Below are 27,467 nucleotides of genomic sequence, written 5' to 3'. Positions count from 1 at the left end.
AAAGAAAACAAAAATTCAGCAACTTAATTTCAATCTAGCTGTTCCTAAACTATTTGCTACTGTGTTTATGTTACAAGCTGTATAGGTTTGCATTTTCCAATATGATGTGTCTAAGCTTTCTCTGATTCACTTAACTGACAATGGGTATCCAACCCATCGGACATGTCTGCAGGATGGAAAATGGTCGCATACCCAAGGACATTCTGTACGGTGAGGTGGCCAGGGCCAGATGACCAGTGGGGCACCCAAAGCTCCGCTTCAGGGATGCTTGCAAGTGTGACATGAAGGCCCTAATGTCGACTATCGCACTTGAGAGTTACTAGCTGCCAAAAGAGGAAAACGGACAATATCCGCTGGACTGTCGTACATCACCATAATGACCAGTGGCTACAGCAGCTTGGCAATAGGCGCCAACATCACAAACAACAACTCACAACATCACTTGGCAGCTTCACGTGCAGCACTTGTGGCAGAACCTGCCTTTCAAGGATTGGCCTTCACAGCCATCAACAAAGGTGCACCAAGAGAAGACACCCCGACTAAATGGATTGTTTGCTGTGTGTCCATCATCTTTCGTAGATGGAAGGATGCCAACCAAGGGTGTTCAACCCACATTGATTAAAATGACCATCCATTTGATGTACCACGATATTTTCTCGATGATATGCACATTTTAAGTGACCAATTCCTAAGGTTCTTTCCATTGTTTGAAAGCTATAGTAACATGGAGAAAAAGTTTCATGACTGTCCTTCTCTGTTTAACACATCATTAACACATCAATCATCCTAGTCTCATGCCTGACAATTAATGTTACATTTAAAATGCTGCATTAATATATATATTTATATGTATATAAGAAATATAAACTGACAAACTATTGCTTGTGCAATGCCAGTAAAATACAAAATGTTGCAACCATGAAGATATTTGGTGTTTTGTTCGCTGCCCTGCGTTGGTCAGTGAGCATTTTGCTGTTCACCATGGAGTTCCTGCTGAGTTATTTAGCTCATGTGGGCTCAAACCTATACTTATTAATTGTCCGATAGTCTAATCCTCTGGTGGCTATCCTCCTTAGGAGTGGAAGGGGGGAATGTGGGGTCACGTTGGTGTTGAGTTTGCTCCAAGGTAATATATCTTTGATGGAAAATGGGAAGACCTGTGCCAGATTCAGTATTCTGACACCAAATCCAGGCAGATCCACAGTAGCTCAGGACAGTATTGATGGTTGCCCAGCCAACCTGGTTCATTAATGGAATCTGAATGATTAGACCTGCCACAGGAGCTGGAATTATTCCGACTCAGCTCCAGATACTAATGCATCCCAAAGACCCAATAAGGAGAATGGTCCTATCTGAAAAAATATTGGGATGTTTATTGGTGATCTGGATGGTAAGACATGTTGCTTCAGATGGTTGAACTCTAGCATTATCCCTACAAACTCTTTGAGATTTCTCCGACTTGGCTCTTGCTAACCTGTGCTTGAGCAACCTGGATTTAGTTAAGTAGGGTATTTATTTTTGAGAAGGGAGTATTTACTCCATATTGGGCAAACAGAAGCTCTGTGAATTTCTTGATATCATGGTTTGGGAACTCTTAACATGATGATGTGTTTCCCACATGTCAAACGTCTCCCTGACCAATTTTGCTTTTAATTTGATTCAACTCTTAGGGACAGTGACTTCAATCCATTAATGGGGCTGAAGGAAAAACTCCATTCAACTGACAAGCCCCACTGGAATGGGGAAAAGAGAATCCCAAATTGGCCAGAGATCAATATTTGTTTGTGTTTTCCTGGGAGAAAGTGTTAGTTATCGCAGTGTGAAAGGACTCATGGCAGAATAAAAAGGTCCAGTGGAGAAGTTTAACTGAATTTCTGTTTCCAAAATGGTTTTCAATGAACTGATACCCAAGCCTGGAATAATGCATACTGGAATGCCTTGGTTTTCTTCTGCATAATCAATTTAATGATCATGGTACACCATATTAAATGATCTGCTTCCATCGACAGGATCACAGAATTCCTCAGTCTTTTTTAAGAACACATTTTTAATTTCAAATGCTTGCATTTAGGTGGCCTGACCTAAATAAAATGGTGCATCTTTTAATATATATATATTTTTTAAAAGAGTAGGCCCTAGGTCATTTTCATGTAAAATTACTGCTGAGTCGAATTCAGGCGAGAGTGACATAAATAGTGAATGATGTGAACTTCATGGTAAATGCGCAGTTCTATTCTAGTTGTAAGATATACCTCTGTCAAAGGCCATTTAATCAGATAGAAATACAACATCTGCCCGTTTAAATCTCCTATGTACAGATATGATATATCCATTATAAGCATTTACATAGAACCTTTCATGCACTCAGAATATCCCAATAAACTTCACGTCCAATGAATTATTTTCTAAATATAACCACTACTGTTATGCAGTCAAATGCGGTGGTCAATTTGTTTACTGCAAGATCCAACAAACTACAATAAGATAAATGTCCAGATAATCTGTTTTGGTAGGAAGGGGAATAGTGGGGGTGGGGTATTTGCCTAGAGTGTGCGTAATGAGAATGTTACAAAATTGTGATAGCCAAGCAGAATGCTGCTCTCCTTTCATGAGTAATTTAAAGCCATTTTGTTTGTTTGGTTATCTTATCTTAGAAGTAACATTTCTCAATGGAGGTACAGGTGTTAGAGAATCTGAGCTCCATTAATAATAATTGATGAGAACAAAAAATGCTTCCTTTTAAAAATAAAATGTGAGATCCCTTTTACAGATCTTCATTATTGGTTCTGCATTGAATTCTAACACTAAAAACAGCAAAATCGTATTACTAAAGTTCAGTCACTTTTCCGTGTCATTTTATTTCAGTAACCTAGCTACTAATTGTTAAATTCCAGAAAGCTGGTTGTTGAAGGATAATGCTGGAGCTAATCTTTACTCAGTGTAACATTTATTTAATAGAGTTAAATGATAACAAACATGTAGCTCCTTACTCAAAACTTCCACCAGGTTCAGTAAGTGTCTCTTTATATGTGCTCCAGTAAGAATCCAATTAACACCACCATCTCCCATCTCCCCATGACATTCAATGGCATTATGATCGCTGAATCCCACACTATCAAAATCCTGGGGGTTACCATTGACCAGAAACTGAACTGGAGTAACCATATAAATACTGTGGCTACAAGAGCAGGTCCAGGGCTAGGAATCCTGGGGTGAGTAACTTACCTCCTGACTCTCCAAAGCCTGTCCACCATCTACAAGGCACGAGTCAGGAGTGTGATGGAATACTCTCCACTTGTCTGGATGGGTGCAGCTCCAACAACACTCAAGAAGCTCAACACCATCCAGGACAAAGCAGCCAGCTTGATTGGCACCCCATCCACAAACATTCACTCCCTCCACCACCAATGCACAGTGGCAGCAGTGTGTACCATCTACAGGATGCACTGCAGCAACACATCAAGGCTCCTTAGACAGCACCTTACAAACCAGCAACCTCGACCAGCTAAAAGGGCAAGGTTGTTATGTTTACCCTGGATTACTGGTTTTAGTTCCTATAGCCGATTTAACTCTGAGCAATGCAGATATCACACTGTGTTAAATATCCAACTGGTTTATTACAAAACAAAATTTAACTATAAAAGCTGGAAATACTCAGCAGGCCTGGCAGCATCTGTGGAGAGAGAAGCAGAGTTAATGTTTCAGGTCAGTGACCCTTCATCAGAACTGGCAGAAATGTAATAGGTTTTAAGCAAGTAAAGCAGGGGTGGGGCAAGAGATAACAAAAGAGAAGGTGTTGATACAACAAGGTCAATTGGGGAGACCAAACACAGACTGGGTGACCGCTTTGCAGAACACCTCCGCTCAGTCTGTAAGCATGACCCCCGAGCTTCCAGTTGGTGGCCATTTCAACACACACCCCCGATCTCACGCCCACATCTCTGTCCTGGGATTGCTGCAGTGTTCCAGTGAACATCGACGCAAACTTGAGGAACAGCATCTCATTTACTGATTAGGCACACTACAGCCTGCCGGACTGAATATTGAGTTTAATAGTTTCAGAGCATTACGGGCTTCCCTTTTTATTTTTATTTTTAGTTATTTTTCCTTTTTCTTTTTTCTTTTTTATGTGTTTATTTTATTTTGTTTAGGTTGTTTCTACTGTGCCTACCCACTGTTTTTTTCATGATTGTGCTTGGGGCCAGGCTGTTCAGTTTTCTGTCAATTAACACCCTCTCTGTACTAATGCTTCGTCTTTCACCACACCATTAACATATTATTTGCCTTTGCTCCATGACCTTCTGGTCAGTTATTCTCTGTGACCTTGTCGTATCAACACCTTCTCTTTTGTTATCTCTTGCCCCACCCCTGCTTTACTTACTTAAAACCTATTACATTTCTGGCTCTGTCAGTTCTGATGAAGGGTCACTGACCTGAAACGTTAACTCTGCTTCTCTCTCCACAGAAGCTGCCAGGCCTGCTGAGTATTTCCAGCATTTCTTGCTTTTATTCCAGATTTCCAGCATCTGCAGTATTTTGCTTTTATTTAACAATAAAAGGTCTTACAGATTTCGGCACATGTCTTCACAGCAACCTATGTTCAGTGAGATAGATTCAAAATGTCGTGGTGGCGTAGTGGTAATGTGGCAGATGATAGGAAACTTGGAAGCATTGTGAACTGTGAGGACAGTGTAGAACTTTAAAAGGAAATAGACAAGTTGGTGGAATGGGCAGTCAGGTGGCAAATGAAGTTTAATACAAAGAAATGTGAGGTGATTCATTTTGGTAGGAAGAACATGGAGAGACAATATAAAATAAAGGGTACAATTCTAAAGGGGGTGCAGGAGCAGAGGGACCTAGGTGTATGTGTGCATAAGTCATTGAAGGTGGCAGGACAGGTTGAGAGAGCAGTTTATAAAGCATACAGTATCCTGGGCTTTATTATAAGGGCATAGAGTACAAGAGCAAGGAAGTTATGTTGAACTTGTATCAGACATTAGTTCAGCCTCAGCTGGAGTATTGTTCCCAATTCTGGGCACTGCACTTGAGGAAAGAGATGAGCATTGGAGAGAGTACAGAAGAGATTCACAAGAATGGTTCCAGGGATGAGGAATTTCAGTTATGAAGATAGATCGGAGAGGTTAGGACTGTTTTCCTTGGACAGAGAAGGCTAAGAGGTGATTTGATAGAGGTATTCAAAGTCATGAGGGGTCTGGACAGAGTAGATAGGGAGAAACTGTTCCCACTTGTGAAAGGATCGAGAATGAGAGGGCACAGTTTTAAAGTATTTGGTAAGAGAAGCAAAAACGATATGAGGAAAACCTTTTTCATGCAGTGAGTGGTTGAGGTCTGGAATGTACTGCCTGAGAAAGTGGTGGAGGCAGGTTCAATTGAAGCATTCAAAAGGGAACTAAAGGAAGAATGTACAGGGTTATGCAGAGAAGGCAGGGTAATGGGACAGAGGGAATTTCTCGTTCAGAGAGCCAGTGCAGATATGATGGGCTGAATGGCCTCCTTCTACGCTGAAACAATCTGTGATTCTGTAATGTCACTGAACTAGTAATCCAGAACCTAGGCTAATGCTCTGGGGGCATGGGTTTGAATCTTATCATGGCAGATGGTGAAATTTGAATTCAATTAATAAATCTGGAATTTAAAAAAAAGCTTGTCTAATCTTGACCATTGTCAATTGTTGTAAAAACCCATCTGTTTCACTAATGTCCTTTAGAGAAGGAAATCTGCCATCCTTACCTGGTCTGGCCTACATGTGACTCCAGACCTAAAGCAATGTGGTTGTTTCCTTCAATGCCCTCTGAAATGGACTAGCGAGTCACTCAGTTCAAGGGCAATTAGGGATGGGCAATAAATGCTGGCCTGGTCAGCGATGCCCATATCCCACAAAAAAAATCTTAGTTTAAAACGCATTACTTAAGAGTAAGTGAAAAAGAAAATGTTCTTGTTTCATGTGAATTTAAGGTATCAGATTACTCTGATGAGAACAGGTCACATTCAACAATTGGTGCATTAAAACAGAAAAGCAAAAGCTTTGGCACCATGAAATAGAAGTTCAGGGACGATTCCTTTAAAACCTGAATATGTAAAAAATAAAAACTAGAACCAACTGTAAAAAAAAACACTTACGACAGGGTGGCGCAATGGTTAACACCACAGCCTCACAGCTCCAGTGACCCGGGTGCGGTTCTGAGCACTGCCTGTGCGGAGTTTGTAAGTTCTCCCTGTGAACGTGTGGGTTTCTGCCAGGTACTCTGGTTTTCTCCCACAGCCAAAGACTTGCAGGTTGATAGGTAAATTGGCCATTGTAAATTGTCCCTAGTGTAGGTCGGTGGTAGGAGAATGGTAGGGAATATGGGATTAATGTACGAGGGGATGTGGTAGGGAATATGGGATTAATGTAGGATTGGTATAAATGGGTGGTTGATGGTTGGCACAGACTCAGTGGGCCGAAGGGCCTGTTTCAGTGCTGTATCACTCTATGACAGAACAATATCTTCATACCCAATCTAATGTCTATGTTTTTTCTAAATACTGAGTGAGATTAGTAATATTGTGATGAAACAGTGATATTAAATAATATATCAAAATGGGAATAAAACATTTGTGTGTATTGACACAGGCACGAACAGTCGATTTGCCTCCTTCTATGCTGTATCACTCTATGATTCTGCTCTTTTAGTTTGATTAAGATCCTGAACAGTCAGGAGCAGCAGTTAAATTCTTTGCTTGTCTATCGACGAGGTAACGGTGGAGAAGAGCTTGTGGAGGAGCAGGATAACTCAAATAGCAACTTCCTGATCTCTACGCATGTGCGGACTCCATAAGTTCCATAACAACAGTGAGCACTGTTAGCCTCATTGAAACGCTTAACACAAAATCTGGGCCGATATCATCTCTGAAGTACAAACTACATTGTGAGAATCCCAGAATTAAATCAGAATTTAAACAGGCTGAGTCAAAAAAAACTGTCCTAAATCCTGGGGAGAACTTATATACCATTACTCGTTCTATTTAAACTTTGAAAAACAAACCATATTTATTCAGAACACACTGTTTGCACTGGTACAGCACCAATGGGTTTGGCCAGAATTTGATATGTATGAAGGGCTGTAACCTTCGAAATGCATTTCAGTGTATATGTACTATTTCTAAATTGCAAATTCCCCGCTGCAGTTGATAAGGTACTCATCGAGTTGCAAGCACTGGAATCCGACTGGTAGTGGCCAGTTTGCACTAGACATTATTGTACAGCAGACAGAGGCAGCATTCATTGCTAAAATAAAACCAGATAAAACTTGTACTGAAATGTATCTTTGAGAATTGATCATAGCTTGTGAAAATAGAACACAAAAATGTTTGTTAACTGATTCAGTGATAACATCTTTTGAGTGATATGGTTATTAGATAGCTCATTAAACTAATCCAATCAAAATATTTGCAACTTCTCAGATACTGAAGCAGTTTGTGACCACATGCAGCAAGACATGGACAAACATCTAGGCTTGGGCTGAGAAGTGGCAAATAACCTTCACACCACACAAGTGCCAGGCAATGACCATCTCCAGCAAGAGAGAATCTAACCATCTCCTCTTAACCTTCAACAGTTTTACCATTGCTGAATCCCCCAACATCAACATCCTGAGGCTTACCATTGACCAGAAACTGAACTGGATTCGCCACATAAATACTATAGCTACAAGAGCAGTTCAGAGGCTGAGAATTCTGTGATGAGTAACTCATCTCCTGTCTCCCCAAAGCCTGTCTATCATCTACAAGGCATAAGTCAGGAGTGTGATGGAATACTCTCCACTTGCTTGGATGAGTGCAGCTCCAACAACGCTCAAGAAGCTCGACATCATCCAGACTTCTCAATGTAGTTGAGTGTTTGGCATGCTGTCATGGGAAGGAATGCATTCCACCCCCTTCATCTACAGATCGCAATTATCTTTTCACCCTTTCCTTCAGGTATGCCCATCTCTCCATCACTCACTTGGTCCTGCAGGGCCTGGTGATTTCCATTGCTGCCTCATCCATCGTACTCATGGTTGCAAGCTGGGGCAATCCTTCTCCAGTGCGTGCCATCTCCCTGGCATATTGTGCCTTTTTCTCCTTCAAGGACAAAAGAGAGAGAGATAAGGCACTGCTGATCTCTTTGACCAATGCCCAGTGGCTCATTTACATAAGAAGCTGCAAGTATCAGTGCTGCCAGGTCCTCAACAGTGTTAGTGCTCTGGGTCTTGCTGAGGGGTCATTAGGTACCCTGGGTACACACTCCTCCCATGTTCAGCATGCACCCTCAGGCTGCTCAGCTGGTGTGTCTGCTGGCGATTGAATACCCAGAGGCATGTCATCAGGTTCTTGTGCTGCGCTCACCTTGAGTCTGTTGAATTTGTTGCGGCACTGCACCCAATTGCTCCGCACGACGCTTCTGCTGCTCACAGTCTCAGCCACCTCCAACCATGCGTGTTTTGTTTGGCTGGGTGGCCTTCTCCTGCCACACTCTGGAAATATGACCTACCTCCTCTCCGTCACAGCCTCCAGGAACAACTTAGGGTCAGCATCAGTGAAATGAGGGGAAGCCATGTCCAGGTTCCATGCCTTTCCTGCTGTCACCCTGGTGCTTGTATCCTGCTTCTAAATGGCTGCCTCAACAGTGGCTACCATGATGACTTTAAATCAGGCCCACACTTTAGAAGTCCTGCCTCCATCCCGCACCGACCTCCACTAATTAGCCGCCCAACCCGCCCACCAGCCAATTAGTAGTGGGCTATGTGAAAATGTGACTACTTCCCCCCAACCCCCACATATCTGGTTGGAGTCGGGACCTGGAAATGGTCCTGATGTTGGATTCCCAACCCCAGAGGCAAAATCCTGCCCACAGTGTCAGCCATGGATCAGTTGGTAGCAATCTAACCCCTAAGGCGTTAGGTTCTGGGTTCCGGTGCCACTCCAGAGAAATGAGCACAACAGTCTCTACTTTCATAGTCTCAAGGCATCACAAAGCACATACAGCCAATGAAGTACTTTAGAAGTGTGGTCATTGTTGTAATTAGGTAAGTAGATAGGGGGAGACTTCAACACATGGGTTATTGGTTTAAAGAGTTCCTCTATTACATAGAGCTATTCCAATACAGAGTGGATCTTATTGGAGGTAGAGCAGTACTGAGGAAGTGCTGCACGGCCAGAAGTGCCATCTTTCAGATGAAACATTAAACCAGTGAACTGAAAAGATCCCTTGGCACTATTTCAAAGAAGAGCAGGGAGTTATCCCTGGCCAACATTTATCAGTCAATCAGCATCGTCAAAAGAGCACATTATCTGATCATTATCACATTGCTGTTTGTGGGAGCTTGCTGTGTGCAAATTTGCTGTTGCATTTCCTACATTACAACAGTGACCACACTTCAGAAATATTTCATTGGTGGTACAATGCTTTGGGATATTCTGAGACTGCAAAAGCGATAAATCAAGGCAAGTCTTTCTTTTTTAACTCCTAAAAACTCAAAGTGCTGAATATGCTCATACTAAATGTCATACAATACTAGACAGTCTACATGCACTTTCATTTTTAAGTTCTTTCATGGGATTTGGACATCACTGGCATGGCCAGCATTTGTTGCCCATCCCAAATTGCCCTTGACAACTGAATGGCTTGCTAGGCCATTTCAGAGGGCAGTTAAGAATCAACCGCATTGCTATGGGTCTGTAGTCATATGTAGGCCAGACCGGGTAAGGACAGCAGATTTCCTTCAATAAAAGAGATTAATGACAATCAATGATAGCTTCATAGCACCATTACTGAGACTAGTTTTCAATTTCTCATTAATTCATGAATTTTTGAAATTATTTAATTGAATTTGAATTCCACCAGCTATGTTGGCTGGATTTGAACACATGTCTCAGGACACTGGCCTGGGCCTCTTGATTACTAGGTCAGTGACATTACCACTATACCACCAACTCCCCTGTAACATATTTTCAGCTATATCTGTAGTCCCTTATTATTGCTTTCAGAATCATGCAGTAATTGGGAGTTGGGAGCCATTGTGTTAAATGATATAACAAAATTGCCAAAATTCACTCCTCCCCCGGCGATGTTGCTTGTGTTGCAGCACTGACTTACACTGGCAGATAACTCAGGGATGTTTAGTGGAGTTTCTGCAGCAGGTTGCTCTTGGTTGTCATTTCATTTTTTTCCCCCCCGAACATATACTTTATTCATAAAAATCTGTATAATATACATTACAAAACAGTTCAAAACAGCTCCAAGTTGACATTCCAAAAAGTGCATAGGAAATCAGTTTTCTTCAATACAGGCCTCACAACCCTTCCATTCCATTTTACATGCCAGGTACATTTTATAGCAAACCCATATTTGGTGTATACAGCCCAAGGGGTTTCCCATGTGTCCAGACCCTCAGTTCACTATGGCAGGAGGACCTTACACAGTGGTCTTTCCCCATTGAGCCTTTGCAGCTGCTGCCCCAAGCTTTAGTGCATCCCTCAGCACGTAGTCCTGGACCTTGAAATGTGCCAGTCTGCAACACTCGGTCGTGGACAACTCTTCGCACTGGAAGACCAGCAAGTTTCAGACAGACCAACGAGCATCTTTCACCAAACTGATGGTCCTCCAGCAGCAGTTGCGTTCCTGGGAACAGCCCGCAGAGCACAGACTGCTGTGTTACAGAGCTGCTTGGGATGAATTTCAATAAAAACCACTGCATCTTTTTCCACACCTGCTTCACAAAGGCACATTCCAGAAGGAGGTGAACAATGGTCTCTTCCCCACCACAGGCACCTCGAGGGCAGCGTGCGGAGGGGGTGAGACTCCGGGTGTGCAGGAAGGATCTGATGGGAAGGATCTCACCACCAGCCAAGCTACGTCTTTGTGCTTGTTTGAAAGTTCTGGTAATGAGGCATTCTGCCAAATGACTTTGGCAGTCTGCTCGGGGAACCATCTGACAGGATCCACCATCCCCTTTTCCTGTAGGGCCTTGAGGACATTCCGTGCAGACCACTGCCTGATGGATTGGTGGTCAAAGGTGTTTTCCCGCAGAAACTTTCCCACGAAGAATAGATGGTACGGCACGGTCCAACTGGATGGAACGTTCCGCAGCAATGTGACAAGACCCTTCCTTCACAACACCGGGGACAGATAGAACCTCAGCACATAGTGACAATTGGTGTTTGCGTACTGGGGCTCCACACACAGCTTGATGCAGCCACACACGAAGGTGGTCATCAGGATGAGGGCGACGTTGGGTATATTTTTATCACCCTTATCCAGAGGTTTGAACATCGTGTGCCTCCAGACCCAGTCCATTTTGGATCTCCAGATAAAGCGGAAAATGACACGGGTGACCGCCACGGTGCAGGAGTGGGGTATGGGCCAGACCTGTGCCACATACAGCAACAAGGTGAGCGTCTCGCACCTGATGACCAGGTTCTTACCCACAATGGAGAGAGATCGTTGCTCCCACATGCTTAGTTTATTGTGTACCCTGGCTACTCGCTCCCTCCAGATTTTGGCGCACGCCCTGGTCCTTCCGAATCATATCCCCAGCACCTTCAGGTAATTTGACCTGACGGTGAAGGGGACAAAGGATCGGTCAGCCCAGTTCCCAAAGAACATGGCCTCACTTTTGCTGTGATTAACTTTGGCTCCCGAGGCCAGTTCGAACTGGTCGCAGATGCTCATCAGTCTGTGAACGCACAGCGGATCCGAGCAGAAGATGGCGATGCTGTCCATGTACAAGGAGGCTTTAACCTGAGTGTCTCCGCTGCCTGGGATTGTCACCACTCTTATGCCCGCATCCTTCCTAATGGACTCATCAAAAGGTTCGATACAGCAAACTAAAGTCAGTTCATGCAATACCTTTGATATGGGCAAAATGCCCTTTGAAGCTATGGTGTCAGCTTGACAGGACATTAAGTCAGAGAGCCTTACTGTCCACTTCTCATTTATACTGCTTTGTAAAATTAATCCTGCTGTGAGCATGCTGAATTAAAACAATCTCCATGATTTATCCATGATATGCCAGTAATATCTTCTGAAATCAAACACTGAGCAGTATGTATTGGCACAAACTAATTTGAAATTCACCTGCTCTGCCTCCAATAAGATCCACTCTGTATTGGAATAGCACTATGTAATGGAGGAATTCTTTAAACCAATAACCCATGTGTTGAAGTCTCCCCCTATCTGGCCAAAGAAGAAGAAGAATTACAACAGTGACCAGACTTCGAAAGTACTTCATTGGCTGTAAAGTGCTTTGTGATGCCTTGAGGCCAGGAAAGTTACAAGGTTCTTTTCCTCCTTCCCTCCCTTCCAGCCTGCCTTCCTTCCTTCTCTCCGTCCCTCCTGGGCACTGGTAAACAGGTTTGAAGAATGTAGAGTTGTTAGAAAGTTGCTTTCCATAGCTTGTCCTCTATTTTACTTCCAAACTTGGAGCTCCCCTAAACTTGTGAACACAGAGATCACACGTGGCATGGTACATATGCACTTTGGCATGCAGGGTGGCACTCCAAGTTTTGAGGTAAGTTGAACCCTGACAGGTTCTACATGTCTGCAGTAGGTATGGTACAACCCACCAGGGGAAGCTGGGCAGCTTTCGGCTAATGCACAGCATCCATACCAGTCCTTAAAATCCTCAGTTTTACTCTGGCGTAAAACAAATCCTTCAGGACATGCTTTGGTTTCTTTGACATGTTACTTCTTATTATTTTTCAGTATTCAGGGAATGAACATGTTGGATGAAAATTTTAACAAGGAAGGTCATGTTGACTTGCAGAATTAGATAGGAATTATGTATTAAATTAGCTCCAAACAACTTAAATATTAATTAGCTTTCTAGTATCTGACTGATAATACTCACTGAAACTTTATTAAATTGGAGTGGAAAAACCTTTTAGAAATGAATGTGATCATATTTTCCTGCATTTGTTGAAGTAAGTATGACTTCAAAATTTACTCAAATTCTTCTAACAAAAGTCTTCTTGATTACAAGGTTAGTCTACTTATGAATGCTTTGGAGTGATACAAGATAGGTTATTTTGTCAGCCCTGTTACTTGATGTAGCAACATCTCCTCTGTGAAGTATTTATTCCTTTACACAAATTTTCAGGGATTTGCACAACAGGAGCCAAAGAATACAATTGCTATGTGCACCAAGCAGCTGCTTTATTGAGAGTTGTTGGCCTGGATTTTGCAGTCAGTGGCAAAGCAAGGATGCTTGCTGCTGAGCTCAAAGAAAGCTGTCCACAAAGATCTAATGATCTACACAATGACTTGGATACTGAAATACAGAATAAAATTTCTAAACTTGTTGCTGATACCAAACTTGGAGGTATGGCAGACAGTGAGGATGATACCAATCAACTGCAACAGGACATAGACAGGCTGGCAGAATGGGCAGACAGGTAGCAGATGGAATTTAATACAGAGAAATGTGAGGCAAAAGGGATAGGGAGAGGCAATATAGACTAAATCATACAGTCTAAAGAATGTACAGCGACAGAGGTACTTGGGGGTTCATGTGCATAGATCTTGAAAGGTGGTAGGACATATTGAAAAAGTAGTCAACAAAGCCTGGGAGATCTTCGGCTTCATAAAGAAAGGTATTGAGTACAAAAGCAGGGAGGTTATACTGAGCCTTTATAAAGCTCTGGTTCGGCCACAACTAGAGTATTGCGTCCAGTTCTGGTCACCAGAATTTAGGAAGGATGTGAGGGTCCTTGAGAGGGTGCAGAGGAGATTTAACAGAATGGTTCCAGGATTGAGGGATTTTAGCTACAAGATTAGATTGGAGAAACTGCAGTTGTTCTCCTTGGAGCAAAGGCGGTTGAGAGGAAATTTGATAGAAGTGTACAAGATTCTGACAGGTTTGGATAGGGTAGACAAAGAAATGCTATGCCCATTAGCTGATGATTCAAGGGTTAGGGGACACAGATTTAAGATTTTGGGCAAGAAATGCAGGGGGATGTGAAGAACTTTTTTACGCAGTGAATGGTAATGACCTGGAACTCGCTGCCTACAAGGGTGGTGGAAGATGATGAATGATTTCAAAAGGAAATTAGATGGGCACTTGAGGGAAATAAACTTACAGGGCTACGAGGATAGAGCTGGGGAATGTGACTGATTAGATTGCTCTACAAAGAGCTGGCATGGACTCAATGGGCTGAATGGTCTCCTTCTGTGTCATTGTGACTCTATGACTCTACGACTTTGTAGTGTGGATTTCCTCTTTTCCAATGGCAGTTTAACCCTGATGCCAAGTCAAGAGATCTCCAGGCGTGCAGCAGCAGGGATGTCAGCAAGCAGGTAAGGAACCAATCACATTGAAGTATTTGTACATAGCAAACCAGGAAGTTAAATGCACTGAATATCCTTCAATTTTAATTCAAATTTTCATATAGCAGAATAAATAACTATGATTGGATCAGGATAGAAGCTAAAATAAAGAAAAACAAACCTTTAAAACAAGGATTTTTAAAAATTATGTGTAATTTTTTCTCATTATGGAGAAAATTCACAAAAATAAAATTAGCTTTTCAGGGCCACCATTTAGCAGTAATTAAGAAGTTAGTACACTGCTAAAAACCCACTTACACCTCGTTCAACAAGATGCAACTTTTTCATGGATTTTTACAATGAGTAAAGAGCTTAAGAGTGGAAGTTCTTGTCAATTTCAAGATTTCCATTGATTGCAGTTTAGGGAACCTCAACAGCGTACCCTCTGGGGAAGCATAGAATCACTGACAGTAACTTCTGCGTTCCTCGTTATTGCACATATCCAGACTCCCAAAGTCGCTGTCAGTTTCAGTGGAATAATGACAGTGAACGCTCATAGTTTCACCATTATTACCATCTCAAAATCCAGACTGATGTGTGCAGAAAGGAAAAGTTGTAATGAACAATATCTGGGCTGCTGAATGTGGGTTAAACTAACAAAACCACACCAAATACAACATTTTGAAGTCGATGATTAAAGCATCAATAAAAAGTAGAAAATTATGGGGGAAACTCATGACAAGTTAGCAAAATCCTCTTGTCAGAAACATCTTCCACTTGGGGATCAGTCTCATTCAGTCCTACCCAAAAACAGAACACACAGTTTCTGATGACACAGATGGCACATAAGACAGGAAGAACCAAAAAGCCGAGTATGATCCAAGAAAGATTATTTCAATTGTTGATACAGTCAAAGCTTATTTATGGCCTTTGACTTCTGATAGCTCTAGGGGTCAGGTGTAAATATCTTTATTTTCCACACACTTTCTTCTATCATTACAATTTCTGTCTGCACTCCATTTCAATAAAAGCTTGAGTTTCAGTTCCATGCATTTATTCAGATACAATGAGCCTTTGTGTTAAGTGCAGTGTATTTTTTAACATAAACAGGCTAAGTACAGCTTTCACCACCTCTTTCTTTTGCATAACCTCTTCCCACTATCATGAATCCGTTATAATGGGCTCCATATTCCATATTAAACTCAATTGTCCCCAGTATAAACCTGTTGAGCTAATGGCGCAGTTCCTAACCATTTAAAATCCGTTATTAATAACACTGTAGATAGGATAAGAAATAAGACGATAGGAGTATGTTTATAATACATCTCTTAGGGTTAAGTTAACATTCTTAACCCCTTAAGTAACCTAACCCCTGGTGTTATTTATATTTAATATACATCTCAACACCTCAATATAGCAGTTGAAGTCTTGCTTGAAATATGTAAATACTATCTCTAGCTTGACACCAAAATGGACTATTTTCAAAATAAATTAATATTATCGCAGGAATGCTCTGTTAACCATATGAAGAACACAAGTGCTACACCACAACACAGATGTGTGGAGTCCTGTTACTGAGCTGAGGGATAAAGGTTTCTCCAAGCAGTTTCCAGTAGATGAGGGCAGACCAAAAGCAGAAACGTCATTGGGACATGTTGTTGCTATGATATTGTTTTTATTGTACTAAGGAGGGAAAATCCAGGATCTGCTCTGTGACATATAAGCAAAAAGAAAGTAAGATAGGATGATCTTGTAAAGGCTGTGTAGATAGTAAATAAAGGCTAATCATGCACATTCACCTTAAGTGAGAAACAGCTGTGCCCCAATGCAAAGAAAAAAAGACTTGCATTTTTATAGTGCCTTTCATGACCACCGGATATCCCAAAGCATTATACAGCCTATGAAGTACATTTGAAGTCATCATCACTGTCTGTCCCTCGATTCGAGGATGACGTCTACTCGAGCCGCTAGTTTCTGCCATGGGTCTTCAGGTGACTAAACAGGCTGATTCTCGACCCGCAGATATTTGGGCACACGGGGCAGGACGTCTCATGGGGTAGTGGGATCTGGAGTGAAGGAATTGCTTCCTTTTCTTTCCTTCTCTGTCGCTGCTTTGCCTCATCATTAAGGCATTTGAAGTATAATCACTGTTGTAATGTAGGAAACTCACAGACAATGTGATAATGCCCAGATAATCTGTTTTTGTGAAGTTGAGTGAGCGTTAAGTATTGGCTCGGACACCGGGGATAACGCCACTGCTCTCCTTTGAAATGGTGCCAATGGAATCTTATACATCCATCTGAATGGGCAGATGGGGTCTCTATTTAACCTCTAACCTAAAAACAGCACGGCACTCCCTCAATACTATACTGGAGCATCAGCCTAGATTTTCACACTCAAGTCCTGGAGTGAGACTTGAACCCACAGCCTTAGAATTTATAGGCAAGAGTGTGACCAACTGAGCCACAGCGAACACAAAAATGAGTGCCCCTCCCAGGCAAATCCACACACTGTTATGACTCATGACTCATGCATGTTTACAAAAGCAGCCTGAAACTTTCCATGCAACTTTTCACCAGCAACAAAAGGGAGAAGCAGGCAGTGGCAGTGGGAGAGCATTTTGGTGGTAGTGATCATAATTCAGTTTGTTTTAACATAATTATATAAAAGGACATAAATAGAACAACAGTTAGAGTTTTCAATTGGGGTAAGGCCAATTTTACTAAACTGAGGAGTGATTTAGCGAAAGTGGACTGGAAACAGCTACTTGAAGGTAAATTAGTTCCAGAGCAGTGGGAGGTATTCAAAGGGGAGATTCAAGAGGATCAGAGTAAACATGTTCCCACAGGGTGGGATGGCCAAATCTAGAGCCCCCTGGATGTCAAGCAGCTTACAGGGTAAGATAAGGCAGAAAAGGAAATCTTATGTCCGACACAGAGAACTCAATACTGCAGAAAGCCGAGAGGAGTAATAGAAAGTGGAGGGGTGAAATCAAAAAGGAAATTAGGAAAGCAAAGAGAGGGCATGAAAGAATATTGGCAAGCAAAATCAAGGTGAACCCAACGATGTTTTATCAATACATTAAGAATAAGAGCATAATTAAGGAGAGAGTAGGGCCCATAAAAGACCAAAAAGGTAACCTATGTGTAGGTGCGGAAGATGTTGGTATGGTTCTTAATGAATACTTTGCGTCTGTCTTCACAAAAGAGGGGGAACGATGCAGATATTGTAGTTAAGGAAGAGGGGTGTGAAGTATTGGATGTGATAAACACAGGGAGAGAGGAAGTATTAATGGAATCAGCAACCTTGTAAGTGAATAAATCGTCAGGGCTGGATGAAATGTATCCCAGGCTGTTAACAGAAGCCAGGGAGGAAATAACAGATGCTCTGACCATCATTTTCCATTCCTCACTGAATACAGGTGTGGAGCCAGAGGATTTGAGGGCCTCTAACGTTATACCTCTGTTTAAAAAGGGAGCGAGGGATAGACCAAATTATTAAAAGCCAGTCAGTCTAACCTCAGTAGTGGGCAAATTATTGGAATCAATTCTGAGAGACAGGGTAAACTGTCACTTAGAAGGGGACGGATTAATGAGGCGAGTGCAGTTGATGTGGTCTACTTGGAATTTAGCATGGCTTTTGACAAGGTCCCACACGGCAGATTGGTTAAAAGCAAAAGCCCATGGGATCCAGGGGAATGTAGCAAGGTAAATACGAAATTAGCTCAGTGGCAGGAAACAAAGGGTAATAGTTGACAGGTGTTTTGCAACTGGAGGGCTGTTTCCAGTGGCATTCAGCAGGGCTCAGTACTGGGTCCCCTGTTTTTTGAGATATGATTTGGACACAAATGTAGGGGACATGATCAAGACATTTGCAGATGACACAAAAATTGGCAGTGTGGGTTAATAGCTGTAGACTGCAGGAAGATATCAATGGACTGGTCAGATGGGCAGAAAAGTGGCAAATGGAATTTAACTCGGAGAACTGTGAGGTGATTTGGGGAGGTCAAACAAGGCAATGGAATACACAATTAATGGGAGAATACTGAGAGGTGTGGAGGAAGTGAGGGACCTTGGAGTGAATGTCCATAGATCCCTGAAGGTGGCAGGACAGGTCGATAAGGTGGTTAAGAAGGCATACAGAATTCTTTCCTTTATTAGCCGAGGTATAGAATACAAGAGCAGGGAGATTATGCTGGAACTGTATAACTCATTGGGTAGGCCACTAATTGAGTACTGTGCGCAGCTCTGGTGACTTCATGACAGAAAGCATGGAACTGCACTAGAGAGGCTACAGAGGAGATTTATGAGGATGTTGCCACAACTGGAAAAATGCAACTATGAGGAAAGATTGGATAGGCTGGGGTTGATCTCCTTGGTTCAAAGGAGGCTGAGGGGAGATTTGATTGAGATGCACAAAATAGTGAGGGGCCTGGAGAGAGTGGATGGGAAGGGCCTATTTACCTTAGCAGAGAGGCCACTGACTAGATTTAAGTGATTGGTAGAAAGATTAGAGGGAAGATGAGGAATGGTTTTTTCACCTAGAGGGTGACAGGGGTCTGGAACTCACTGCCTGTAAGGGTAATAGAGGCAGAAACCCTCAAATCATTTAAAAGGTGTCTGGCTATGCATCTCAAGTGCCGTAATCGGCAGGGCTACGGACCAAATGCTAGAAAGTGGGATGAGGCTGGGTGGCTCGTGTTTTGGCTGGCGCAGACACAATGGACTAAGATGCCTCTTTTTGGGCCATAAACATTCTAATAGAAAGTGAGATGATAATGTCCAAATGCAATTGTTTAAAAAAGGGGAATGAGATGCTTGAACCCTGTGAAGCTTCATGCACAGATGTCACTGCCAGCACACCTAATTTCATTGTAAAGTATTTGGAGTGGCCCTACTACATCGCGAGGTGCTGAGATCATCCATGTAAAGTACAAAAGCTGCCGCTGGGCACTGGTGACCTTCAGTCACTCAAAATGACAATGCAGGCTGCTCTGACTATTGTGGATCTAATACAGGCCCTAGGGAAGCTCCGGTGGCCAACAATTCAAGTTATGAACGGCAGCTTTTGAAACAAATGGACTGCCGCAAGATTTGACGTACACAAATGTTCTTTTGTCATGTTCAGGTACTGTGGAATTTGCCACGCAGTATAAACCAGGCAGATTCAATAAGGTCAGGAGCCTCCAAATATATTAGACAACAATTTTAAGAAGCAATTCTTTCTGGTCCATGCTGACTTAATTAAATTTGCCCATGGCGGAGCTAATGCTGTTTTAATTGACTGGATAGGGAGTAGAAGATTGACCTGTTTCTGATTGTTAGACAATATCCCTCACTAGAAGTGCATGTGATGGATACTTGATCATCTAAAACCCTGCTGCCCGTGTCCGAACTCGCACCCAGTTCCATTCACTCATCACACCTGTCTTCACCAACCTACATAAGCTCCCGGTCCAACTAAGCCACGATTTTTAAATGCTCATTCGTGTTTTCAAATCCGTCCACGGCCTCATCCCACCCACCCCCCCCCCCCCCCCCCCTTATCTCTGGAACATCCCTCAATCCTACAAACACCAAGATCTCCCTGTTCCACCAATTCTGGCCTCTTGAACATCTCCGATTTGAATTGCTCCACTATTGGTGACCGTGCCTTTAGCTTCCTAGACCCTGAACTCTGGATTTTCCTCCCTAAACCTCTCCACCTCTTGACCTCTCTCATTCTTAAAACCTACCTCTTTAACCAAACTTCTGGTCACTTGTCATAATATTGCCTTACGAGGCTCAGTGTCAAATATTGCTTGATAACACTCCTAGGAAGCACCTTGGGGTGTTTTACATCACCGGTGCTATATAAATGCAAGTTCTTGTTGTTAGATATGGCTTGAGTACAGGATCATACTTGGCTGTGCTGTACTTCACAACCAGATGTTCTATAACCATTTTCTATTAAGTCTCACATGCCCTGTATTGAAATAATGAAATCCATCCATGGAACTCTCCTCAAGTGTGAGTATCAATGTAATAAAAATTTGTCTGGGCTGGTTTTCCGGCCTGGAATCGTGGACACCAGCAGGAGGTTGCAGGTCAGCCTGAAATTGGCCTTCGGACCTCATTTCAATAATAGAGGGTAAGCTGTCGGTACTTGTTGTGCCTCCATAGGGCAGCTCACCCATCTCTGAACATGAATTTTCAGTTAAGTGCCAGGAAGGGGAAGAGGGTAAGACAACAGGGTGGGGGTTGTGATTACAGCTGGTAAAGGCCCTCATGTGTGCCATGGAGACAGGAGGAGCACTTCTGCTCCTATTGACCCACCTGAATTGAAAAGTGAATACATTTACTTACCTTCTCAGAGGCAGCCATCAAACAGGCCACATGCCGTACACCTGAGGCCTGAGGCCTGCTCCGCTCAGGTCAGCTCAATTTCCCTGTTGGGCCCTGAAGCAGGTGTCAGGTTCTTCATCAGCATTTGCAAGAGGCTGAATATCTGCTTTAAGTGGCCACTGTGCACGCTTGAAAGTGGCTTAACCTAATTGCACATGCCACTCTGCTATTTAAGAAAGGTGAGAAAGGAAATGTAAGGGATTATAAACTAGTTAACCCAGGGATTGTAAACTTCAACAACAAGAAGATCCATTTTTAAACATTTAGTCAAAGATGCAATATCTCAAGAGCCGCAATGCTGTTACTCAAATGCAAACATAACAATGAAAATCAAGACAGAGACGTATCTACCCCTGAATTAGTCTAATATCTGTTGTCAGGAAATTGCCAGAGTCTATAATTAAGGATAGAGTGACTGAAGAATTTGAAAATTTTCAGCTGATCAAAGAGAGCCAGCATGAATTTGTAAAGGGTAGGTCATGTCTGATGAACCTGATTGAATTGTTTGAAGAGGTGACCAAAGTAGTGGACAAGGGAACTGAGTATGGCTTCTATTTATATGGAATTCTGGAATTCATTTGATAAAGTCCTTCATAAAAAACTGCTAGTTAAAGTTGAAACTCATGGAATTGAAGACAGGTTATTGACCTGGTTAGGAAATTAGCTGAGTTGCAGGAGACAGAGAGTTGGGTAAATGGACAGGTACGCAAATTGGCAGCATGTGACTGATGGTGTCTTGCAAGGATCTGTACTTAACAGCATTCAGGCCTCAGCTATTCACCATATTTATTCATGACTTTTTGGTGATGGGATAGAAAGCCACATGTCCAGATTTGCTGACAACACAAGGATTGGCAGCATTGTAGATGGAAGCATAAAATTCCGAAGAGATATTGATAGGTTATGTAAATGGGTAAAATTTTGGCAAATAGATTTCAATTTAGGCAAATGTGAGGTCATCCATTTTGGACCTAAAAAAGGATAGAACAGGGTACTTACTAAATGGTGAAAAGTTAGAAACAGTGACAGTCCAAAAAGACTTGGGGCCCATGTACATCGATCAGACAAATTTCATCAACAGATAGTCAAAAAGGCTGGCCTTTATATCTGGAGGACTAGATAACAAGGTAGTAGAATTAATTCTTCAGCTACACAAATCCTGGTTAGACCACACCTGGAGTACTGTGAGCTGTTCGAGGCACCATATCTTAGGATGGATGTATTGGAGGGAGCATAGCATAGGTTCACCAGTCAAAGGTTAAATTATCAGGAGAGATTACACAAAGTAATGTTGTATTTCCTGGAATTTAGAAGGTTAAGGGGTGATTTATTGAAGTTTTTTTAATATACGTTGATGGGATGTGGGTGTCACTGGGATGTGGGCAGCATTTATTGCCCATCCCTAATCGCCCTTGAGAAGGTGGTGGTGAGCTGCCTCCTTGAACTGCTGCAGTCCATGTGGGGTAGGTACCCACAGTGCTGTTAGGAAAGGAGTTCCAGGATTTTGACCCAGCGACAGTGAAAGAACTGTGCTACAGTTCCAAGTCAGGATGGTGTGTGGCTTGGTGGGGAACTTACAGATGGTGGTGTTCCCATGCATCTGCTGCCCTTGTCCTTCTAGGTGGTAGAGGTCGCGTGTTTGGAAGGTGATGTCTCAGGAGTTTTCAAGATATTAAGCGGAACAGATAAGGTAGATCGAGAGAAACTATTTCCACTATTTTGGGAATCTAGGACTCGGGAGCACAGTCTAAAGATTAGAGCCAGAACTTTCAGGAGTGAAATTAGAAAATACATGTCCACAAAGGGTAGTAAATGTTTGGAACTCTCTTCCGCAAAAGGCAATTGATGCTGCATCAATTGTTAATTTTAACTTTGAGAGTGTAGATTTTTGTTCGCTAAAGACAGTTAGAGATACCGGGCAAAAGCAGGTATATGGAGTTAGGTTCCAGATCAGCCGCGATCTCACTGAATGGTGGAACACGCTTATGGGGCAAAATGGCTGACTCCAGTTTCTATGTTCCGATGTTCTGAATTTCAGTCAGAGATTTTTTCAAGTAATTTTGGGGTGCAGAACAATGGCTTCCGAAATTTGGCCTCATTGTGCTTGTTTTAAGGTATTGGTAAAATGGACACCAATGAAGCCCAATTTCTACCCCAACATCTTCGGGGGTAGGGAGGAGAGAAAAGCATTTCAGTTTTCTAGAAGCATCATCGCTGATTCTGTCTTAATTTGGACGTCTTGTACCTGAAGTAAAATGACCACATTGAGGAACAAAATGTGTTTTCAGTAGCACAAAGTTCATATTCCAAGGAAAAAGAAATTAAAGCAGATGCATTGTCCCACGCTACTGTTGACCATCCTACACAACAGGATGGTAACTTCATTAATGAGATTGAATCATATTCTCAGTTTACTGCATCACAATGGCTGACAAGTTCCAAAAAACTCCAAGAAATTTGTCATCCTCAATTTTCACCAATATTGCACACAAGGTTTGCTACAGCACCATCCCATTGGTGAGGAATTGAAAATCTTCTTTGAGTACAGAAAGCAGTGGACTATCGTGGGTGATTTGCTGGTATATGACGAGAGGCTGGTGATTCCGGTCTCAATCCGGACAGATATCTTGGGAAAAATACACCAGGGCCACATGGGTATCCCGAAATGCAGAACACGGGCACAGTCATCCATGTGATGGCCGGGAATATCAAGAAATATAGAAGAAATTATTTCTAATTGCCAGGTATGCGCAGTGCACAGACCAGACCAGAGAGAACCCCTTATCTTAAACCAATTTCGAACCAGACTATGGGAACGTCTGGGGATTGGATCTATTCATGTTTAATGGAAAGTCCTACCTGATTGCTTTTGATTATTTTTCCAGGTGGACCAAAGGCAAACATTTGTACACAATGACTACTGAGACTGTCATTAGGGTTTTATCGGAGATCTTTGCAACACATGGCATTCCTGACCAGATTGTTTCTGATAATGGTCCACAATTTGCAAACGACTACTTTACGCACTTTGTGGAAAACTGTGGATTTGTACAACTTACAAGTCCCCCTAGATAATATCCTCAATTTAATGGCGAAGCTGAAAGAGGAGTCAGAACTATAAAACCACTGTTAAAAAAATGAAGATTTTCAAACAGCACTCTGAATCGACTCCATTGCAATGTGGATTAGCACCAGCAGAACTGTTGATGGGAAGGAAGCTTAGAACACAATTTCTCATCCTACCCAAAAAATTACTTCCAGGGCTAGACGTCCAGGATTACCAGAGAGTTCAAGACAGAGAAAACAACAAGCTTATAACCCTAACAGGCGATAGCATACCAGGAACCTACCCAAGTTGATGGAAGGAGCTAAGGTATGGGTATGAGAGCAAGGCAGAGAAGGAGTAATCATCCAGAGAGATGATAATCAACGGAGATCTTATTTAGTACATACTTCAGAAGGTACGATGAGAAGAAACAGGAGAAATCTTATTTCTATTCATCAAAGACATGAATCAGTTATATATTTAAATGAACCAGATATTGAACCTGAATTTCAGAAAGCACCAGATACTACAAACCTCAATGAAGACCGTCCAAGTCAAGAAACAAGAGTTTAGTGAAAGACTACTGATCTTCCGAGAGTCACAACAACACGATCAGGGAGAGTTGTGAAGCCTCCTGACAAGTTGAGTCTGTGATGTCAGACATTGCGGAGAGATGGGGTAATATGTAAAAGTAAAAATGAATGTAGAAAAAATTATATGTACAAAGGCTTGGGGCTGGATTTTGTGATGGAAGTGGGGCTCCCGGCGCTGGGCTGAAAATGCAGAGAGATCCCCGACTCTGCATTTTCTCGGCTCCCCCAGAGTGATCCTCCAATTTTTTATGTCAATGTTTTAGAAGATGGGATCACTGTCCGTTTAAAAACTTTTAATCGACGGAGATCCTGCCTCCAAGAGGTGCCGGCCAATCAGCTCAGCTGTATGAGCAGTGCCACTAGGAGCAGTGGCCATTGGCGGAAAGGCCCAGCCGAATCATTTTGCACACAAGTGTTTGGCTAGAAGGATGCACAACAGGTAGGTACAGATGGTCACTGGAGAGATATCAGCCGAAGATTCTGACAAATCACTATACGGCATACAACAGGTTAGTTGAGTCAGGTCAATAGGTGATAAATGGTTTGTGATTGTTGGAATGATGACTGCAGAAGGAGAATATCAAGTCAACATAAAGTGACAGATAGACACCGGTACGTCATGCAACATCATGATCTTCACAGACCTGTGCAAAGTGGCTCAACAGGGCGATCCAAAAATGAAGTAAGGTTGATGCTATTTGATGGCATCATATTAGTGCTGAGAGGACAAATTACTCTGATAGCCCAATGCAGTGTCAAGAATGAAGATCTGGAGTGCCAGATCACAGATGGCAAGCAAAAGCCATTCATCTCAGCTAGAGCAAGTCGAAAGCTTGGACTGGTAACTCTCAACGTGCAAAAGGAGGTTTGCAATGTGTCACAGCACACTAAACCATTGACCCCAGAGCAGATCCGAGTAGAGTTCAACGATGTGTTTACAGGTTTAGGATATCCTCCTGGAGAATATCATCTCAAAGTAGGTGAAAGAGTAAGACCAATTCAGCATCTGCTGAGGAAAGTTCCAGCTGCACTCAAGACCAGTCTGAAAGACGAGATAAAAGAGCTGGAAATGAAAGGAGAAATCAAGAAAGTGACAACCCCTACAGAATGGATTAGCAGCATGTTGCCAGTGAAATCAGCTGGAAAGCTGAGAGTATGCATAGACCCAAAGGATCTAAATAAAGCTCTGAAGAAATCTCACTGCCCTATGCCGACCATTGAAGGAATTTTGCCACAACTTGCAAGGCATAATTCTTCACTACCCGAGATGCGAAGGATGGTTCCTGGCAAGTGAAGCTGGATGAAAGCAACAGCTGTCTAACTACATTCTGGACACCGTTCAGGATATAGAGATGGTTGCGCATGCCATTTGGCATTTCCACGTCTCCCGAGGAATATCAACGCAGACAGCATAAGATAGTTAGTAATCTTCCCGCAGCGGAAGCTATAGTGGATGATCTGCTGGTTTATGGATGTGGAGATTCAAAGGAAGAAGCCTTTGATGACCATGATCAAAATCTAATGCGACTGCTAGACAGAACTCGTCAGATGAAACTGAAGCTGAACAAGAAAAAATTGCAATTAAAGATGCCTGAAGTCAAGTACATCGGTCATGTACTGAGAGCAAAATGTCTTTGCCCGGATCCCGAAAAAGAGAGAGCAGTAGCAACGAGGCGGCAACCAACAGATGTAAAAGCAGTGCAATGATTTGTTGATTTCGTCAACTATTTAGCAAAATTCTTGCCCTATTTGCTGTCGAGTGTAAGCCATTATACCAACTCATGCCAAGGACACACTATGGTTTTGGGGCACAGAACAAGAAACAGCATTCACTAAAATCAAGCAATTAGTGACAGCAACACCAGTGCTGAATTACTACGACGTAAATGATGAAGTCACCCTGCAGTGTGACACCAGCGAGACAGGACTTGGAGAAACCCTAATAGAGCAAGAGCAACCGGTTGCATCTGCATCCAGGGCTTTAAAGCAAACAGAGCCAAGAAAGAGTGCCTGGCCATTGTCTTTGCTTGCAAACATTTTCATCAATTCCTACTTGTAAGAGACAAAGTGACAGTCGAGTCTGACCACAAGCCACTCCAAAGCATTTTCCTCAAGCCGCTACCACCTGCTCCAAAGTGTCTGCAAGTTACAGAGATATCATCTGGACATGACATAAGCAAGGCAAACAGATTTACATTGCTGACATGCTGTTGAGAGCAACACTCCCTGTGAAGGAAGTGGAGGATGCTACGACAGAGTGTGAAATCTTCCAGATCCAACGTGAAGCTGCAGCTCGACATGCTCTGGAAATCAACAACCCAGCAGAGACATTGAATCTGACAAGCACATTGTGCAAATCAAGCAAACGACCCAACAAGAAGTAACTCTCCAAGTGTTGCAAGTAATAGTGATGAAAAAATGGCCTGAAAGCATCAAGGACATTCCTGTGGTCACAAGAGCATATTGGGCTTACAGAGATGAATTGACAGCCCAGGATTGCGTTGTGTACAAAGATAATAGAGTCATTATCCCGAAGGAGTCGGGAGAAGAGATGCTAAAGCTCATTCATGCAAGCCACCAAGGAATTGAGTTGAGTCTGAGGAAGGCAAGAGAAGTGCTCTACTGGCCAAACATGAGCAATGAAATCAAGGACCACATCAGCCATTGCAGTGCGTGTAACGAATACCAAGCTAAGCAAGCAAAAGAGCCGCTGATGACACATGACATTCCAGACAGATCATGGATGAAGCTGGGAGTAGACCTCTTCACTCTCACAGGAACTGATTATCTTGTCACCGTAGACGACAATTCTGACTACTGGAAGGTAGACCAGCTGACCTCAATGACTACTGGTGAGACTGTAGAATGCCTGAAAGCACACTTCAGTCATTATGGCATTGCAGACATGGTCATGAGCGACAATGGCCCTCGGTTCATAAGTAACGAAATCAACCACTTCATAAAGAATTGGGAAATTCAACACCATACTGTATCTCCACACTAACCCCAGCCAAATGCAAAGGCTGAGGTAACAATGAAAATTGCCAAAGGAATCATAAAGAAATTGAGCAAGTCCAGCACAGATGTACACAAGGCAATTCTTGAGTGGAGAAAAACACCTACCTAAGGCATGAAAAGTA

At 42.6% G+C, this 27,467-nt stretch overlaps 2 protein-coding genes across 3 annotated transcripts in view; both read left to right on the top strand.

Annotated features, from left to right (window-relative positions):
* Window positions 1-27,467, top strand: part of LOC137384376 (inward rectifier potassium channel 2) — a 211,211-nt gene that overhangs the window by 26,188 nt on the left and 157,556 nt on the right. The window lies entirely within an intron of this gene.
* Window positions 1-27,467, top strand: part of LOC137384377 (inward rectifier potassium channel 16-like) — a 178,614-nt gene that overhangs the window by 26,190 nt on the left and 124,957 nt on the right. The window contains exon 2 of one of the 2 annotated variants that reach the window (XM_068058331.1): window positions 14,273-14,335. The exons of the other annotated variant lie outside the window; for it this stretch is intronic. The gene's annotated coding sequence lies outside the window, so the exon portion shown is untranslated. The remainder of the gene's footprint in view (window positions 1-14,272; window positions 14,336-27,467) is intronic. 2 annotated transcript variants of the gene reach the window in all.

The sequence above is a fragment of the Heterodontus francisci genome, chromosome 26 (genome assembly GCF_036365525.1).
Source record: "Heterodontus francisci isolate sHetFra1 chromosome 26, sHetFra1.hap1, whole genome shotgun sequence".
Classification (NCBI taxonomy): Eukaryota; Metazoa; Chordata; class Chondrichthyes; order Heterodontiformes; family Heterodontidae; genus Heterodontus; species Heterodontus francisci.
The sequence above is the reverse complement of the archived record's forward strand: the minus strand, read 5'-3'. Positions and strand labels throughout refer to the sequence as shown.